The sequence below is a fragment of the Antechinus flavipes genome, chromosome 6, assembly GCF_016432865.1.
Source record: "Antechinus flavipes isolate AdamAnt ecotype Samford, QLD, Australia chromosome 6, AdamAnt_v2, whole genome shotgun sequence".
NCBI lineage: Eukaryota > Metazoa > Chordata > Mammalia > Dasyuromorphia > Dasyuridae > Antechinus > Antechinus flavipes.
The window spans coordinates 127,418,253-127,437,726 of record NC_067403.1 but is presented as its reverse complement, the minus strand read 5'-3'; positions in this window follow the sequence as shown (position 1 = coordinate 127,437,726).

Genomic DNA, 19,474 nt, shown 5'->3' with positions numbered 1-19,474 from the left:
TCAACTCTAATGAGTTAGCAGTTTGTAAAGATTCCAACATTTCCCCCTTTCTTTTGTTTTAGAACATAGGGTGGTCATGACCTCCCTGACTTCTCAAGGAGGTGAGAACCCCCCAAAAAAGGTGATCACGCCTTCCCTGACACCTCAGGAAGGGAGATGAAAACACCAAAGGAAATAGGGAGTCAAATCAGATTAGCAGGTTTCTGAAGGGGCTCACTTGAAACAGGTACACATAAATCCATCAATATGGGCCAGAACTTTGAAACAGATATACATGGTATACGTAAATCCATCAATATGGGAGGCATTATACATAATTTACATAAGCACATAGCAATATAACACAGGCTAGTAGTAATGTAACAAATAACATAAATCAACCTGAAAATTTATACATGTCCATAAGTCCTAGAAAAAGTCTAAAAGGATTCCATTGTCCATTAGTTTATGTGCCAGGAATCCAATAATTCCTGTAAAATCTGAAATACTGTAATAGTCTCATCAACAATTTTTCATCTCAAGGAATCCAATGATTCTTTTTTTTTTTTTTTTAATAATTTTTTATTGATAGAACGCATGCCAGGGTAATTTTTTACAGCATTATCCCTTGCATTCATTTCTGTTCCGATTTTTCCCCTCCCTCCCTCCACCCCTTCCCTGAGATGGCAAGAGTCCTTTACATGTTGAATGGGTTGCAGTATATCCTAGATACAATATATGTGTGCAGAACCAAACAGTTTTCTTGTTGCACAGGGAGAATTGAATTCAGAAGGTATAAATAACCCGGGAGGAAAAACATAAATGCAAGCAGTTTATATTCATTTCCAGTGTTCTTTCTCTGGGTGTAGCTGCTTCTGCCCATCTTTGATCAATTAAGGCTCTCTTTATCAAAGAGGTCCACTTCCATCAGAATATATCCTCAAACAGTATCATTGTTGAGGTATATAATGATCTCCTGGTTCTGCTCATTTCACTCAGCATCAGTTCATGTAAGTCTCGCCAGTCCTCTCTGTATTCATCCTGCTGGTCGTTCCTTACAGAACAATAATGGAATCCAATGATTCTTGCTGGTTTTTCAAGAACTAAAACAGTTTCATCTTGTGTTAGGAAATCCAATGATTCCTGAAGATTTTAAAAGTCCTTTTAACATGCTCATTGTCAGCCATGCTCTTTCAGTGTCAGATGCTTCTTAAATCTCCTTTGTTTTGAAGTTTTTCTCTTTTTCTGTTTCATCTCAGGAAATCCAATGATTTTTGCTAGTTTTTCAGGAACTGAAAGCTGAAGATTTTAAAGTTCTTTTAACAGTCTCATTGTCAGCCATCTGATTCCTTCTCCACCTATGGAAATATAAGCAGACTCTCTTCCCCAAGCAGTTAACCTATCTAATTCCCTTCTATTTACAACTTTTAGGATTTCTCCTCATCACCTGGTAATTACATTGGAGCTGTTTGCACTGGATGTTGCCTTGTTGTCTTAAAAGGCCTGTATTCTTCCTAACTGTAATCCTGATTGCTTTTCTGTTGGTTGATGACATCAGAGTCCTGAATTTCTAAAGTCTCTCTGGGTGTAACCTCAGCTGCTATCATGCCCCACCTGTCCTTTGATTGATACTTTGGAGCTGGGCCCTGCCTCTCATTCCTCTGGGTCAATATACATTTAGAGGCCCAGTGAAAGCCTCGGTTACATTTTGCACATGGGATTTTGGGTTTTTTTCTCTCACCCTTCTTCTCATTGTATCTCTATATTTACATTGGGCTCTCAAATGTCCAACTTTTCCACACTGAAAACATCGACAAGTTTCTGTAGAATTCCTTTGCCAAGAAAGACCTTGTCTTTCCATGTTCATCATAGTTTGGGCATAATAAGCATTTGTCCCCACTGTGGCACAGCGTCTTATGATTTCCTCTAAAGGAGCATTTTTGTCTAGCCCCCATATAATTCTCTTGCAAACCTCATTGGCAGTTTCCTTAGCCAAATGTCTAGTCATTATTTCTGTTGCTGCATTGTCTCCAATGGTTCTTATTACAGCTGTTTGCAAACGTCCCACAAAATCTGCAAAAGGTTCATTGGGACCTTGCTCTATTTTTGTGAAAGCATTATTTCCATCTTTCTGTCCAGGGAGAGAATTCCAAGCTTTTATTGCAGCCTTAGAAATTTGCTCATACACTGTTATGGGATAATAAATCTGTTCTGAACTCTCTGCATACTGACCTTCACCAGATAGTTGGTCAAAAGTGATTTGTCCAATAGCTCCTGTTTGTCTATTGCATTGGGCTTGAATCCTACATAATTCATTAAACTCCGAAAGCCACAATAAATTTTGTCCTGGTTCTAGACATGTCTTAGATATATCTAGTCATTAGTGTCTTAGTCATTCGGTGTAATGGGCAGAGGCTTGAGGTGATGCACTGAGGTCCCAAGCACATGAGGCTAAATAGTAATTGGACCATACTCTATTAATATATAAGCTTGAAGAAAGAATGGCCCCTGCCCACTCTTTGTGCAAGTCCTGATGGAAATGACGATTTTGGTGGGTGGAGGCAGCTGCGACAGGAAGTCAACTAACAGAAGGAGATCTGACCTGAAAGGCCATCACAATGGCAATGCAATCAGTCTCTCCTTCCCCTTCCTTTTCCACTCCCCTGCCTCAATATGCGAGAAAAATTATATAATATGCCCATATTGCTATAGCAATCCTTATTCACCTCTTCACTTCAATAAAGATTGAAGATTTTTACCTTAACCTGAATTCCGTACTCCGGCTGATTTTAAATACATGGTCACTACAATGCGGGGTTAAGATTTCATAAGACAAATTATCTAGTAATATCTTCACATAAAAGGATGTAATCCCATAAAGAGTGCAACCCTTTTTCAAATCTTTAATTTTTTCCAAATTAAAAGGAGTGCATTTTCTCTTTTTGACCTGAAGAGTCAAGCTTTTCAATCACAGGATATGCATTTATAAAATCAGATATATCTTCTCCATCATTTCTTGCCTTAATTAATGCCTTTTCTAATCTTGTCATATTCTGCTTTACAGGAGAAGCTGACTGTGTTTCTGCCTCTCTCCCTCCCCCTTCTTCCACCCATGAAGGGTTAACTGAGGGGAGAGGGTCATGAGATGTGGAATGATCTAATTCCTCCTGCTGTAAAGTATCACAATCAGAATTGTACTTAACTCCATTCTTATCTGATTCTTGCTCCTTTTCACCTAGTATAGTTGGCACCTCTCCCTGCTGCTGTTTCTTCTTTTTCCTTATTTTAATATTTATAAAATTTCCTAAAGCTAGTTGTATTAAATTATATGTATTAAGTATGTCTTTGGAAATTGAATTAGGCCCATTTAGAATTGACAAAGATCCTTTCCTACCAATTTCCATTCATTTAGATCTAATTCCTTTTCCAAAGAGAAACAAGGACATATGTGCTTTACAGTTTGTAAAAGTTCAATGATCTGCTGTAAAATTATTATTAAACCTTGGCTTTCCATAACTTTGACAATGCTCTCTAAACATTTTCCTTGGACAAAAACAGAAGGCTATTTTCTAAACATCTGTCCCATCTTAGCTGAAATTCTACTTTAACTCTTTTAACAAAATTTCTTTGTTGCACTCACCCTAATTTCTGGGTCAAGAAGACTTTTCCACTGGATCAGGATCAGAGGCTTTTTCACTGGAATCAGGATTTTGTCAGTCCCACGTTCAGGGCACCAAAATGTGGTGATTTTTTTCTTTTAGAATAATAGTTCTCTCTGGGTGAAGGTGTAGGTTTCTCGAGGAGGTTTTCTGGAAGCAGCCTTAGTATCAGTTCAGATCAATAATTACCCCAAATGCAGCCAGCTGGTAAAAATACAAACGTTTATTTCTCCTTCCAAGTCTTGTCTCTTTCCTTGGGCCTGGATAGCTAGATTCTTACAGACCTATCTCTCTGCTTGGTTCCAAGAGCTCCCTCTGTATGTCTCCAAATCCAAAGGTTTCCTTCAGCCTCTGCCTCTGCTTTCTTCTGCCTCCAGCCAGCTCCACACTTCATGTAATTCCAGTGAAATCTGTCCGAGAGCCTCTATCTGTTTCTTTTATACGCGAGAGAAGAATTGTGGGATACGAGACAGAGGGATTATGGGTTTTCTCCCATAGTGCTCTCTGGCCCTAAGAGCTTCAGGGGAGGTGTGAATTCACAAAGTTACACAGTTAACTTTGTGAACTCCCATACTTGTGAACTCCAATGAGTAAAGGTGTGAACACAAGCATTGTATCAATTAGTTCTACTTAGTACCTTGTTTCAGGTTCTGGCCCAAAACATCTTCTTGTAAGATCAGCTCAATAATCTATCAACTCTAATGAGTTAGCAGTTTGTAAAGATTCCAACAAAGTTTGGCTTTGGTTGAGACAAATTTTGAAAATCTGCAAGTTCATTGAATGTCCATTTCTTTTTTCATCCAATATCATGGATAATTTTGCTGGATATATTTTTAACTGCAGGCCTAGTTCTTTTGAATACAGATCGATTCCAGAACCTGCAGTCTTTTATTGTGGCTACTGATAAATTCTGTACAATTCTAATTGTAACTTTAGCATATTTAAATTTTTTTTCTTGTTTCTTGAAAATTTTCTGTTTTATCTAAGGGTTTCAAAGTTTGGCTATAATATTCCTACATGTTTTCCACAAAGTATCTCTTTAAGGTGGTAATCAGTGGATTTTTTCTTCTGCTTTTCCCTCCTAGTCTATCATTTCAGGGCAATTATCTTGTTTTACTTTTTGCATTATTGTGTCCGATTATTTTTATATTTTCTCTTCTTGATCTGTACTCCAGATCTATTGTTTTTCTTATAAGATATTTCACATTATGTCCTTTTTTCATTCTTTATATTTTGTTTTGTTATTTCTTTGTCTCTTATACCTTCACTGATTTCCCCCTTGATCAATTCTAAATTTTAAAGGATTATTTTCTTTTTTAAGACTCTATCTCCTTTTTTAGTTGGTTAATATTTTTTTTTCATAATCATCTTGCTTTTTCTTTTTTTTTAGTTTTTCCTCAATGTTTCTCATTTTGTTTTTAAAGTCTTTTTTGGGGGGGTGGGGGTAGGGTTCTTCTATACATTGTTTCTAGGAAGATAACTATTTAATTTTGCTCTTTGTGGTAGAAGAGGCTTTTTTTTTACTTCACTGTTCTCTTTTGAAAATGAACCCCAGTCTTCCCTATTCCCATAGAAAGTTTCTATGATTGGATTCTTTATTCTTTATCTGTTCCTTATTATTTTTAATGAGAAGTATTAGTGTAAGTGCCTCTAATCATGAGGTGGGGAGGATGGTGCCTCTGTTTTCACTTCAGCTCTCCCCTCTGCCCTGGAAACCCAAGCTAAAGGCTCCACCTTCCTACAAGTGCCTGCAGGTAATATCCCTGCTTGACTGCTTCTGCCCTCACCAGGTATGTTGGTTCCTTCTTGCCCAAGGCCATGTCTCTGCAACACAACTAGGCCTGGTGTTCCTAATCAGCAGAGGTTCCCTTAATCTTCTCAGACTCAGACCCCTGACTGCACACTGTTCGGGAAGCAAAAGTTTCTGTGGTTCCTGCTGAGGCTCCAGCTGGACCCAGCAAGCCCCAGGCTCTGTACTTGCTATTTCTGTGGCACTGGCCCAGAAGTATTTGTACTTCACACTGGTTAATTCCTGGGGTCTTTTTTTCAAATCTTTTTGGGTTGAACTAGGCTGTCCTGTTCTGCCCCAAGTCTTTGTTTCTCACCAGTGTATGTTCCTTTGAGACACAAATATATTGTTTGTGGGAGAAATCTGGAGAGCTTGAAATTTACTGACCTTCTCTTCCATCTTTTTAAAATGCTCCCTCACCTCCTTGGTGCTAATCAGGTTGTACTCAGTAAAGGAGAAATGTGAAATAGCTAATAATTCTGTTAAGCTAATGATAAGATTAACGAAGTAAAATTTCCTGGGAGAATTTGGATTTCAATTCAGCAAATATCTATTAAACATATATATGTCTATATCTTGTCTAATCTTGTGCGAAATGCTAAGGATAGAGAGATGAAAAATGGTACAGTCCCTGAATGTGAAAGGTAGGGTAATATAGACGGAAAGAGCTCTGGCCTTGGAATTAAAAATCCATTTTCAAATTCTGCCCATAGTGATACCAAATCATTGTGTAAATTTAAATATTTAAATCATTTAAATTTTCTGAAATTCATAATTCACCATATTGACTTAAAGAGAATATTTCATAAAACTCAGAGGACAGTAGAAATGAGGGTGGCTGTGATGCATCCTCTGACTACCAGTAGCCTCTAGTCTAAGGAAAGAATATGAAATGCTCCCAACTCTCATGATACAGAATAAAATATAATGATGACAAAGTGAAGTCATGGAGAGGGACAGAAGAAATTGGAGCCGTGAGCTTTTTATTTGTTAATATTATTCAGCAAATTATGAATGCATTTAGAAATCTTTGTTATACTCATATGCTAAAGCATTAACCCCTCTTGACTCTAAACTCTACATTTTTGGCAATAAAACATTTACTGTTACCATATAGTTTAAATGATTAACAATATGATGTGGGTTGCCTTGAAAATATCTTTATGAATAATTTGGTCACTATATCCAAGGCTTAAAAATCATAATGGCACAGATTCTCCTGACACTGATTCAGATTCTAATCTAGCTACACTTTCTCACTCTGTATATTTACATATTTAAATAATTTTGAACATTCTTTTTTTAAAATATTGAATCTAAAATCTCTTCACCTCCCCTCTTTGAGAAGACAAGAAAACTGATACTGATTATACATGGGCAGTCATGCAAGACATATTTCCAAATTAGTCATGTTACAAAAAAAACAAAGATCAAAAAATAAAAATTAAAAATTAAATTTAAAAAGTATGCTTTGAATTTCATCCAGATTCCATCAGTTCTTTCTCTGGAGGTGGATGGTATTTTTCATAAGTACTTCAGAATTATCTTGCATCCTTGTATTTCTGAGAATATGTTAAGCCACCCAGTTGTTCATTGTACAATATTGCTATTATTATGCACATTATTCTCTTGATTCTGCTAACTTCACACCACATTAATTCATAAAAGTCTTTCTAGGTTTTTCTGAAACCATTCTCTATAGGAGAATAGTATTTCAGCAAGCAGGGTGTGACCTGAGCTTGATTTAACAATAATTTTTTGCACTCTAGATGATACCTGGCAAAGCATATTGCTTAAATCAACACCAGGTATTTACTTAAAGATTTAACTCCCCCTATTTCCCAGAGCCACCTATCACATGTTTCCAATCCCTGTTCTTTGTCCTATTCTCCTTTTCCCATCACAAAACTCTGGCTCTATACCCCACCAAGTAATTATGCCCCCAAGACTTGAGATAAAGATTATTCCCACAGGACCCAAGAACATCTATATTGTCTCAAGAAATATCAACCATGAGAACTGTCTCAAGAACTAAGAATGATTATATTGTGGATCAATCACTTTCATGTATTTAGCGACCCCAGCATTAGCAATATTAAGATGACCTTCTTAGAGAGGAGTGGTTAAAGAGAGAATACTCACATACTCCCCTTTCAATGAGTGTCATTTTCTTCATTCTAAAACTAATTAAATTTCTTATTGTGTTCTGATTCTTCTGTCTTTAACCTGCTCTGTTTTGACTTAGGTCACTTTCAGGTTAGAGAATGTTTCAGGTATGGTTGACAGTATGATTGCATATTATCATTTTAAAATCTAAAACGTGATAACTTCAGCAATCTTAGGATTTCTTTTACCTTCCATAGTAGAAACTAAATATTTTTCATGTTTAATATGTAGAAGGTAAGTTAAGAGGGAAAGGCCAAAATGAAGGAAGAAGTAGGGCTAAAGGATAGGCAACTCACACATGAACACCTACATACACATGCACATAAGCACATGCACATACAGACACAGAAAGAGATTAATTTTAAACTACAATAATTAGAAGTGCCCTTGCTTTTTCCATAGTTGTTACTAATGCATCCCTATTAAGACTAGTCAAAAAGGGTCCTATGAGATGTAGCTGGTGTTCTGTCCTTTTTTTATTGGTATTTTCATTGTAAGATGTAGTTTTCTCTTCTGTTCAAAATATTGTATCTGATTGAACACATTCTTCTTTAAGAAATTTAGACTTGGTCATTCCAAATCTATTGAAATTAACTCCCTTCTAAGTATGTACACACACATACATATAACTAAAAAGTGTCATTGTGAAGAGCACAGTTTGGCTGATCAGGGTTTTGTTTTCTCCAAACTCTATTTAGAAATGGCTAAATTCTTACAGATAACAATTGTCTTCTTCCACAGGGCTGGCATTAGAAATGGCTATCCATGCTCAGAAGCTAAAGATTACTTGATGCTCCTGTGTGGGACAGCAAACTTTGCCCAAATTAAAATCAGAGACTTTCAAGATAAAAAGTAAAAAAAGATTTATGATGATCTTGTGAGAAAGGGCAGCTCTCAACAATAGCGGTGCTGGTATAGAAGAACAAGACATAAGCTGCAAAACACAAGTTTATATATGCCTGAAAGAGAAGTTCCAATTTCCCCTTTCTCGCCCTTCTTCCTATTGGCTTCCCATTGGCCGGGATTCCAAGTGTGTGATCACACCCCCCTGACTTCTCAGGAAGGGAAGTGAAAGCACTAAAAAGAAGATGATCACACCCTCCTTGACATCGCAGAAAGGGAGATGAAAAGCACCGAAGGGAAGTGGGGTTTGCTAGCGGATTTCTGGGCTGAAGGCTCTTATTAGAAACAGGTATGCACAAACCCATCAGCATGGGAGGTACTACACAAGCGCATAGCAATAACGCACAGGCTATTAGTTATGACTCTCCCCACAATCAGTGCAGGCTCAATGTGGTGCAACAAACATGAATTGTATATGCAAGTAGTGATATAACACACAATATAAATCAATATAGTATTATAAGAGATTTCCAGAAGTCCTAGAAGAAGGGTATGTAAACAACAGTCACACAAATGCCTTCTTCAGCAGTCAAAAAATAATCCAAAACCAACCTATTGTCCATTGCTTCACATGTCAGGGAATCCAATGATCCCCGCAAGTTTTTGAAGTCTTGCAACAGTCTTTTCATGTGTTAGGGAATCCAATGATCCCAGCAGATTTTGAGGTCCTACAACAATCTTATCATGTCTCAGAGAATCCAATGATTCCTGAGGGTTTTGAAGTCCTACAACAATCTTTTTTTTTTCATGTTTATTTTTTTATTTTATTTTTTTCCTAGTACATTTTATTTTTATTTTTTTAATAACTTTTTATTGATAGAACCATTTTTTACAGCATTAACCCTTGAACTCACTTCTGTTTCGATTTTTCCCCTCCCTCCCTCAACCCTTTCCCCCAGATGGCAAGCAGTCCTTTTACATGTTGAATAGGTTACAGTATATCCTAGATACAATATATGTATGCAGAACCGAACAGTTTTCTTGTTGCACAGGGAGAATTGGATTCAGAAGGTATAAATAACCCGGGAAGAAAAACAAAAACTACAACAATCTTATCATGTCAGTAAATCTTGCGGGTTTTCAGTGGTGGGCACAGTCGGCAACGGAACCATCAGATGTTTCTTGGGTCTCCTCCTTTGTTTCAAGGGTCTGCTGCATCTCTCTCCGATGGACAAGGCGAATACGGCTTGTTGGCACCCCTCAGATTCCTTCTCCACCTGGGGAGATATAAGCAAACTCTATCCCCCAAGCAATTAACCTATCTGGTCCCTTCCATTCACCACTTTCTGGGTCTCTCCACATCACCTGGTGATTATCTAAAGATAGTGGAGCTGCTTGCACTGGACACTACCCTTCCGGTGGATTATAAAATCTGTCTGCTAGAGCCAGTGCATCTTTGTCAAAAATCAAGAAATTAATAGTATAAAGCGCTAGATTTAGAAGTTCTCTAGGGTAATTGTGGCTTCCCTTTTCTTTTGTTTTTGGAGGAGTGTCTTAATGTCTCTGTTTCTCCTCTCCTATTGCCTGTCCTTGAGGATTAAAGGGTATGCCAGTGATGTGTAAAATCTTATACTGTGCATAAAAGTGTGCAAAATGTTTAGAAGTATATGCAGGTCCATTGTCTGTTTTTATGGCTTGTGGCACATCCATAACTGTAAATGCTTGTATAAGGAATTCAGTGACCACTCGGGCTGTCTCTTTTGCTGCTGGTATTGCAAAAGTGAATCCTGAAAAGGTGTCTACCACAACATGGATAAAAGACAGATGACCAAAAGATTTATAATGGGTCACATCCATTTGCCAGATTTCACTGGGTCTCAAACCATGAGGGTTCTTCTCTGGAGGCAGTGTAGGAGCATGGAAAGGAAGGCAAGCTGTACAGGTTTTTACTATGCTCCCTGCTTCCTCTCTTGTTATTCCAAATTGCAAATGTAAAGCTCGAGCAGTCTGATGATATTTAAAAAGAGATTCTTGGGCTTCTTGAAATAAAGGCGTATAGGCCAACATAGTCAGAAGATATCTGCCTTTGAATTACCATCAAAAATAAGACCTGGAAGTCCACTATGAGAGTGGACATGCAAAATATAAATCTTACCTGGATGCTTTCTCGCTTGCTCTTGAAGTTCCTTGAAGAGGTGATATATATTAGAGGTTACAAATTTTATTTGGGCTGTGGCAGTTCTTTGTACCACACCTACTGAATAGGCTGAATCAGACATTATATTTATATCTCCTGGATAATAAGAGCTAGAGAGATTGCATATAATTTATTCTGTTGAGTGGACTGAAAAGGAAATTTGAGTACTCTCTTTATAGTTAAGTCACGAGAGTATACAGCATAAATATTATGTTTGGATGCATCTGTAATGATAGTTGGTCCTTTAAGAGGAACTTTAGAAACCTTCTCTTCAAGAATCCATCGCTAATTATGTAATAGTCTGATTATCTTTAATGGATTCCCATGTGCAAAATTTGGAGCTATGGGCAATAAAATTTGCTACTTTGGGATGGTTTCACAGCATACATTAATTTGTGCATTAGTATAAAAAGTGTATATCTTGTCAGGTCTTATCCCAGATAATTGTACTGCTTGCTTAATGGCCTTTAATAAAATTCTAGTCACAAGCACTGGGTAAGGAGTAAGACTTTGTTCTGGTTGTGCTGGGAGGTTCACCCACTCGATCACAGTGTCTCCTTGATGAAGAACTGCTGTGGGTGCCTCTTGTGTAACATAAATTGATATTTCCAAGGGTTTTTGAGTGACTCAACCACATTGGATAAAGCCAGTTCAACTTCTCTCAATGCCTCTTGAGCTTCTTTTGTAAGCTGATGTGGTGAATTTAAAGCACTGTCTCCCCTTAAAATGTCATATAACAGTTGTAATTGATAGGTAGTTAAGCCTAACACTGGACGCATCCATTGGATATCTCCTATCAATTTCTGAAAGTCATTTAAGGTGTTTAGCTTCTCTGTTCTTTTTTTTTTTTAATTTATTTATTTAATTTTTATTTAATAATTACTTTATATTGACACTCGTTTCTGTTCTGATTTTTTTTTTCCCTCCCTCCCTCCACCCCCTCCCCTAGATGGCAAGCAGTCCTTTATATGTTGGATATGTTGCAGTATATCCTAGATACAATATATGTTTGCAGAACTGAACAGTTCTCTTGTGGCATAGGAAGAATTGGATTCAGAAGGTATAAATAACCCGGGAAGAAAAACAAAAATGCAGATAGTTCACATTCGTTTCCCAGTGTTCTTTCTTTGGGTGTAGCTGCTTTTGTCCGTCATTTATCAATTGAAACTCAGGTCTCTTTGTCAAAGAAATCCACTTCCATCAAAATATGTCCTCATACAATATCGTTGTCGAAGTGTATAATGATCTCCTGGTTCTGCTCATTTCACTTAGCATCAGTTCATGTAAGTCTCGCCAGTCCTCTCTGTATTCATCCTGCTGGTCATTTCTTACAGAACAATAATATTCCATAACATTCATATACCACAATTTACCCAGCCATTCTCCAATTGATGGGCATCCATTCATTTTCCAGTTTCTAGCCACTACAAACAGGGCTGCTACAAACATTTTGGCACATACAGGTCCCTTTCCCTTCTTTAGTATTTCTTTGGGATATAAGCCCAATAGAAACACTACTGGATCAAAGGGTATGCACAATTTGATAATTTTTTGGGCATAATTCCAGATTGCTCTCCAGAATGGTTGGATTCGTTCACAACTCCACCAACAATGCATTAGTGTCCCAGTTTTCCCACATCCCCTCCAACATTCATCATTATTTTTTCCTGTCATCTTAGCCAATCTGACAGGTGTGTAGTGGTATCTCAGAGTTGTCTTAATTTGCATTTCTCTGATCAATAATGATTTGGAACACTCTTTCATATGAGTGGTAATAGTTTCAATTTCATCCTCTGAAAATTGTCTGTTCATATCCTTTGACCATTTATCAATTGGAGAATGGCTTGATTTTTTATAAATTTGAGTCAGTTCTCTATATATTTTGGAAATGAGGCCTTTATCAGAACCTTTAACTGTGAAAATGTTTTCCCAGTTTGTTGCTTCCCTTCTAATCTTGTTTGCATTAGTTCTGTTTGTACAAAGGCTTTTTAATTTGATGTAATCAAAATTTTCTATTTTGTGATCAGTAATGGTCTCTAGTTCATCTTTGGTCACAAATTTCTTTCTCCTCCACAAGTCTGAGAGATAAACTATCCTATGTTCCTTTAATTTATTTATAATCTCGTTCTTTATGCCTAGGTCATAGACCCATTTTGATCTTATCTTGGTATATGGTGTTAAGTGTGGGTCCATGCCTAATTTCTGCCATACTAATTTCCAATTATCCCAGCAGTTTTTATCAAATAATGAATTCTTTTCCCAGAAGTTAGGGCCTTTGGGTTTGTCAAACACTAGATTGCTATAGTTGACTATTCTGTCTTGTGAACCTAACCTTTTCCACTGATCCACTAATCTATTTCTTAGCCAATACCAAATGGTTTTGTTGACTGCTGCTTTATAATATAATTTTAGATCAGGTACAGTTAGGCCACCTTCATTTGATTTTTTTTTCATTAATTCCCTTGAGATTCTCGACTTTTTATTGTTCCATATGAATTTTGTTGTTATTTTTTCTAGATCAATAAAATATTTTCTTGGAAGTCTGATTGGTCTAGCACTAAATAAATAGATTAGTTTAGGGAGTATTGTCATCTTTATTATGTTCACTCGGCCGATCCAAGAGCACTTAATATTTTTCCAATTATTTAAGTCTAGCTTCTCTGTTCTTAAGGAAAGTTTTTGTACTGTGAGCTCCTTAGGATATACTTCATATCCTAAATATTGAAAAGGAGCATGTCTTTGAATTTTTTCTGGAGCTATGCGCAATTTGTAATATCTTAGTGTTTCCATGGTCTTTTGCAGACATGCTTCTAACATTTGTTCCTCAGGTGCATATCCCAATATATCATCCATGTAATGTCATAACATTACTTTTGGAAATGCTTTTCTTACTGGAGTAAGAGCAGCAGCAACATACATTTGACACATAGTAGGGCTGTTTTTCATTCGCTGTGGCAAAACTATCCATTCATATCTTTTATAAGGCTCAGCTAAGTTATGCTCGGCACTGAAAAGGCAAATCTTTTCATATCTTCCTTATCTAGAGGGATAGAATAGAAACAATACTTAATATCTATAAACCAAACAGGCCATTCTCTAAGCAATTGAGTAGGAAATGGCAATCCAGGTTGAAGAGTTCCCATAGTTTCCATTTGTTCAATTACCATTCTTAAATCAGTCAACATCCTCCATTTTCCAGATTTCTTTCTTACAACAGATACTGGAGAATTCCAAGGACTTAGAGAAGATTGTAAGTGTCCTTGGTCAAGCTGCTCCTGTACTATATCTAATAAGGCCTGAATTTTATTGCTACCTAAGGGCCACTGTTCTATTCACACTGGTGTATCAGTTTTCCATTGGATAGGAATAGGTGAAAGTGTTGTCAGGCCTTCAACAGCAGCCCTGCCTAAAAAACTGAGGTACTCATTTTTAATCCTAATTGTTGTAAAATGTCTTTTCCCCACAGATTGATGGGGATTTTTTCAACTATAAAAGGAATAAAAACTCCTGTTTCACCTTCAAATAACCATCTCAAAGGGGTAGCACTAACTTCAGCTTCTATTGATCCTCTTACGCCAGACTTGTAGGTGTCTGTCTTAATCTTTGGCCAGTGACTGGGCCAGTTGGCCCCTCTAATAACTGTATGACCTGCACCTGTGTCTACCAATTCTTCTAATTGTATTCCATTTATATAGATAGTGAGCATAGGTCGGTCAGCTGTCACAGCTGCTGTCTAATATATTCCAGGATTTTGTGGCTTAGAATCAGAATCTGGGCGACTATCACCAGATTGCTTATCAGGAGTCTGTATTAATAAACCTGATGCTACTACTTCTCCTGGTTGATAAGTTAACATATTGTCTACCAGTATGAGTGATTGTGATATTATCTACACATTCCCCAGTTTCCAACATCAGTGTGTGGCTGGACACTGTTTTGTAAGTGCTCTCAGGAAGTGAAATGGTCAAGCTTACTGTGCCTGGAGGCAAGGGATCCATAGGCTGGAGAGGAACAGATTTCAACTCTCCAGGGAGTGTCTCAGTTGTCCTAGCTGCATACAACTCTATTCTCCCCAATTGTAATCCCTTTCTCCCATAATATTGCTTTCTGGCTGGTTGATTGGTCATGTCTGGGTACTGGACTTCTAGGCACTCTCTGGGTGTAGTATCGGCTGCCATCATGGCCCAAGGATTTTTTGTTTTGGTCCCTGAGGCTATGCCCCTCATCCTGCTTCCCTGAATCACTCTACATTCTGATGCCTAATAGAAGCCTCTATTGCATTTTGGACATTTTCTCCCACCCTGTTTTCTCATTCTGTCTCTATGCCAACATTGAGCTTTCAGATACCCTACTTTACCACATTGAAAGCATTGATGAGTCTCTCTGGAAGTCCCCTGCCAAAAGGGACCCTGTCTCCCCATGTTTGTATTTTGGGACATCTGCATCATAGCCTGGCTATAAAAGGCATTTGTACTCACTGTGGCACAGCGTCTTATAAACTCCTCTAAAGGAGCATCCTTGCATAGTCCTAGTATAATTCTTCTACAAACCTCATTAGCATTTTCTTTAGCAAGTTGCCTTATCATAATATCTGTTACTGCATTTTCAACATTAGTTCGTACAACAGCGGTCTGCAGATATCCCACAAAATCAGCAAAGAGTTCATTTGGCCCTTGTATTATTTTTGTGAAGGCTTCACCCTTGTTGTTTTTATTGGGAAGTGAAGTCCATAGCAGCAGCAGCAATTTGCCCATAAGCTGCTAAGGGATAATTAATCTCTACTGAAATTTCTGCATAAGAACTTACACCTGTTAGTTGGTCACAGGTGATTGGAGGATTAAGTCCACTATGCCTATTTTGTTGGGCTTGTATCCTACAGAGCTCATTATATTCAGAAAGACACAACAAGTTTTGTCCAGGTTCTAAGCATGTCCTTGCTTTAGATTTCCAATCCCTAAGAGTTAAAACTTCATAAGCCAAATTCTGTAATTACATCTTAACATAAGCTGATGCAGCCCCATAAAGAGTGCAAGCCTTTTTCAGTTCTTTGAGGATTTCTATATCAAAAGGAGTGTATCTTCTACTTTCTTGATCTGAAGACTCAAACTCTTGAATCACTGGATACATTTCCAGTTGCAAATCACTTAAATTCTGGTCTTCTTCTGTGGCTTTACGTACCGCCTTTTGCAATCTAGTCATAGGAGGAGGTGATTTGGGGTGGGGGGAGGAGGTGCTGGTGGTGTCACTGCCCTTCCCACTACTCCACCCCCTTCCCCCCCCCAATCCTGGAAGGTGAAGTCGATGGGGATGTGTCAAGAACCAGTTCTGGTTTAGGCCAAGTTGAAGCTGCTTTGTGAGAGCTAGAATCACCATGCCCTTCACCATGCCCTTCATCCTCACTTAACTCTACATGCCCTCTGGTGATATTGCTTTTAATCCCTCCTTTGTCCTCCTCATTTTCCTCATACTTCCTCATCTGGCCATTCTGAAAACTTTTCTTTTTTTTATAACCCGCAGGATTTTTTAAGGCCAATTGTATTATGTTACTTGTATAGAATGCCTCCTTGGAAATTGAATGAGAACCTTTATCATTGTAGTATTCACATAATTGCTCCCCTACCAGCTTCCAATTATCTACCCCTATCTCCTCTTCTTTTAAGAACCAAGGGGACTTGCGTTCTAATGTACCCACCAGTCTAGCCAACTGCAACCAAGTTACAATTAATCCTTGTCCCTTGATCAGCTTAAGCATGCTCTCTATAGCACCTGCTTCGGGCAGGGGTGGGTGTGGGAGTGGGTGTGGGGCTGGGGCTAGGAGAGAATCTTTTCCCAATATCTGCCCCATTTTAGCTAGGAAAGGTTACTAGTTTAGCCCTTAACAAAGTTAAGTTCCCTGTTTGTCTATTTACATACTCACCCTATTACCTGGTCACCAGAGACTTCTTCAGTCCTCAGGCCCCATGCTCGGGCGCCAAATGTGACAACCACACTAGCACCTAGGATACCTCAGAATCAGCTGGAGTCAGGATAAGCAAAAGTCCTCAATCTTTATTCTTGGTCCTTAGATGCAGGATTGAACAGGATGGAAGCAGAATCTCTGTAACCACCTTCTTCCTCATCTACCACAAAAAGTGACTCTGGCTCATCTTACTCCACCCCCAGTCCCTCCTACAATCTTCTGTATACACCAATCATTGAGTCAGCACAGGATAGTGAAAAGGACCATTTTCCAAGCATATGCTTATAGAGTATTGTCCAATCAGTAGTTACCCTCAAGTGCATAGACTCAATAGTTTCAGCCCTCTACAAGAAACCTAATGCTAATAAAAAGACAGGAGGAGATGGGAAGGAAATGTATGTTTACTTAAAATAATCAAACCCCTGTGGCTTTGGACTATAGCACAACTTGTCATTGCAAAATTTCAAGTTATAATTAGGGTATAGATTGAGGCCACTTTCTTATGAGAGTTCTTCACTGAGTTGATCCTATTCAATCTCTCCTTTTATTTATTAACTTTTGAGGACTTCTCACACCCTTCTTGATACATTTCCTCAATTATCTCCTCCTCAGTGTCCAATCCCTCTGGCCTTGGTTTGCTAACAAATCCAGTGCCTTAATTATTTTGACCATAGCCTTGAGTATAATGAGCTTATTCAGCAAATAAATTTGGGATCTGTACCCCCAGATCTCACTTGGGGACAACCTATCCTCCCAACCATTTGCAACCTCATTCATACCCCCTTCCCAAATAAAGATGCCTATCACAAAAGTCAGCAATTACAGAAAAGCTAAAAGAAACACAGATATATGCATCTAGCAAGAGATAGATGACTAGGCCAAATACTTATCTACTTATTTAGGAATGACTACATATTTTCAGATTGAAAATTGCAATATTTTACACACTTGAATTCTGCTCATGGCTTCTACTGGCCACTTGCTGGAACATGATTATAATGGCATCAAAACTAGTCCTTCAGGCCTCAGGCCTTGGGCCTGAGAGCACATATATGACTGGATAAAGCATCTTTAGCTCAGTTTGCCTTTAGTTAATTGTCATAGTTTTCAACCAATAATGCAGTAATAATTTCACCTTATGTAGCCAGATAGAAATAATCAGGTGAGTTCTTATTCAAAGAAAGACCCCTGGGAAACTGAGTCAGAAGGATCCCATTTTAAGCAGAGGCCAAGATTGTCCTCCCAGTTCTTGCCCAGCTATTAACCTCCAGCTATAAACAATTCAGGATCACATTCCTCTAGTAGCTTGTGGCAGATTTCTTTTAGATGGTGGGTTACTAACTTGATGATCCATCAGGGAATCATACCTAAATTCAAAACTCCAAATAATATCAGCTTATAATCCCAAGACATTTTATCTCAAATAGCAAGTCTCATTAATCAAAGTGAATTAGGTCTCAAGGATCACATATTCTAAACAGGTATTGACCATAATCTTCACAGCTTATCTTCATATCTAAGTAGATGGTATTAAATTCAACATTACATGTTCTGAGATGACCAGCTATAAATGACTTTGTTATTCTCAGTAATATAATCACTCACACTTACTCTGAAAGACTTAATGATGAAAATCCTGTCCATACTCAGAGAAGAAACTGATTGAATCTAAATATAGATCAAAGTATTCTCTGTTACTCTCTCTGTCTTTCTCTTTATTTTTAAATAATTTTTTTGAGAGTTTTTATTTTCCTTAGGGTGGGAAATCTGTGTTTTCTTTCACAACTTGACTTATATGGAAATGTTTTGCATTTCTTAATTGTAGGTGGGGATAAGGGAATTCAAAAATCTTAAAAACAAATATAAAAAATTGTTTTGAATGTAAGTGGGGAAAAATATTAAATAAATAAATTTTAAAAAATAAATTCAACATTATACAAGTTATTTTACTTTAAGATGCTTAATAACCAATCTATAACAAAACATGTTCAGTATTAACCATGTTCAAAGGAACAAAGACATAGAGCACTGTTCTCAGAATCCCCCTAAACAATGGGAATAGCTTCAAGATGACTCAATATAGCCTATTAAAACTCACATACTTAAGAGATTTCACTTAACATATAATAAACTCATAGATTCTAACTAAACTCATTTCTTTTTGGAAACTATAAAACTCAAACAAGTTCTTTCCCCAGAGCTGACAAAATGGTTTCAAGAAACATAGTAAACTTTCAAATTAAGGGGAGTCAACAGTGATACCAGGTAAGGGGCTAAGTTTGATGTTCCTGCATGTTCACCCCAACTATCCTTAGGGTTTTGGGGATTTTTTGTGGAATGTGCTCTTGTGTTTGTTTAGTGAGGGGCCAACTATGCCTTTAAAATCCAATCCAAAATCCAGTACCATTTCCCTTACATCTGACCAGTTAATAAAAATCAGGGCCAGACTCAGGGATATAGGGTACCATGGTCATAATTCAGTAGCCAGCATCAGCCACTACCTCTGCCAACTGCATGAATGTAAATGCACACATATTTCTAAATTCTTATTCCCAAATGCATCAATTGAAAGTAATTTTAATCATATACAATTTAAATTTAAATACAAAAATTTAGGTCACATTTTTGAAAGAAAACTCTTCTTCCCCTCAAAAATTTCATCATCCTAGATTCCTAAAATCTTTACAATAGCTCCTATCTCACACTCAAAATTTGTATTCTTCCCTAAACTCTGGTAAACTTCTTGTATAAAGAAAGGGAATGATTTTATTTCCCTAGATTTCCCAAATCATGTAGGAATAGACCACACTTTAAAAAAAAAAAAAAAAAAGATACAAGACAAGCGCTTTTAAATCCCAAGTGGCCAGATCTTTTCCTTTGTA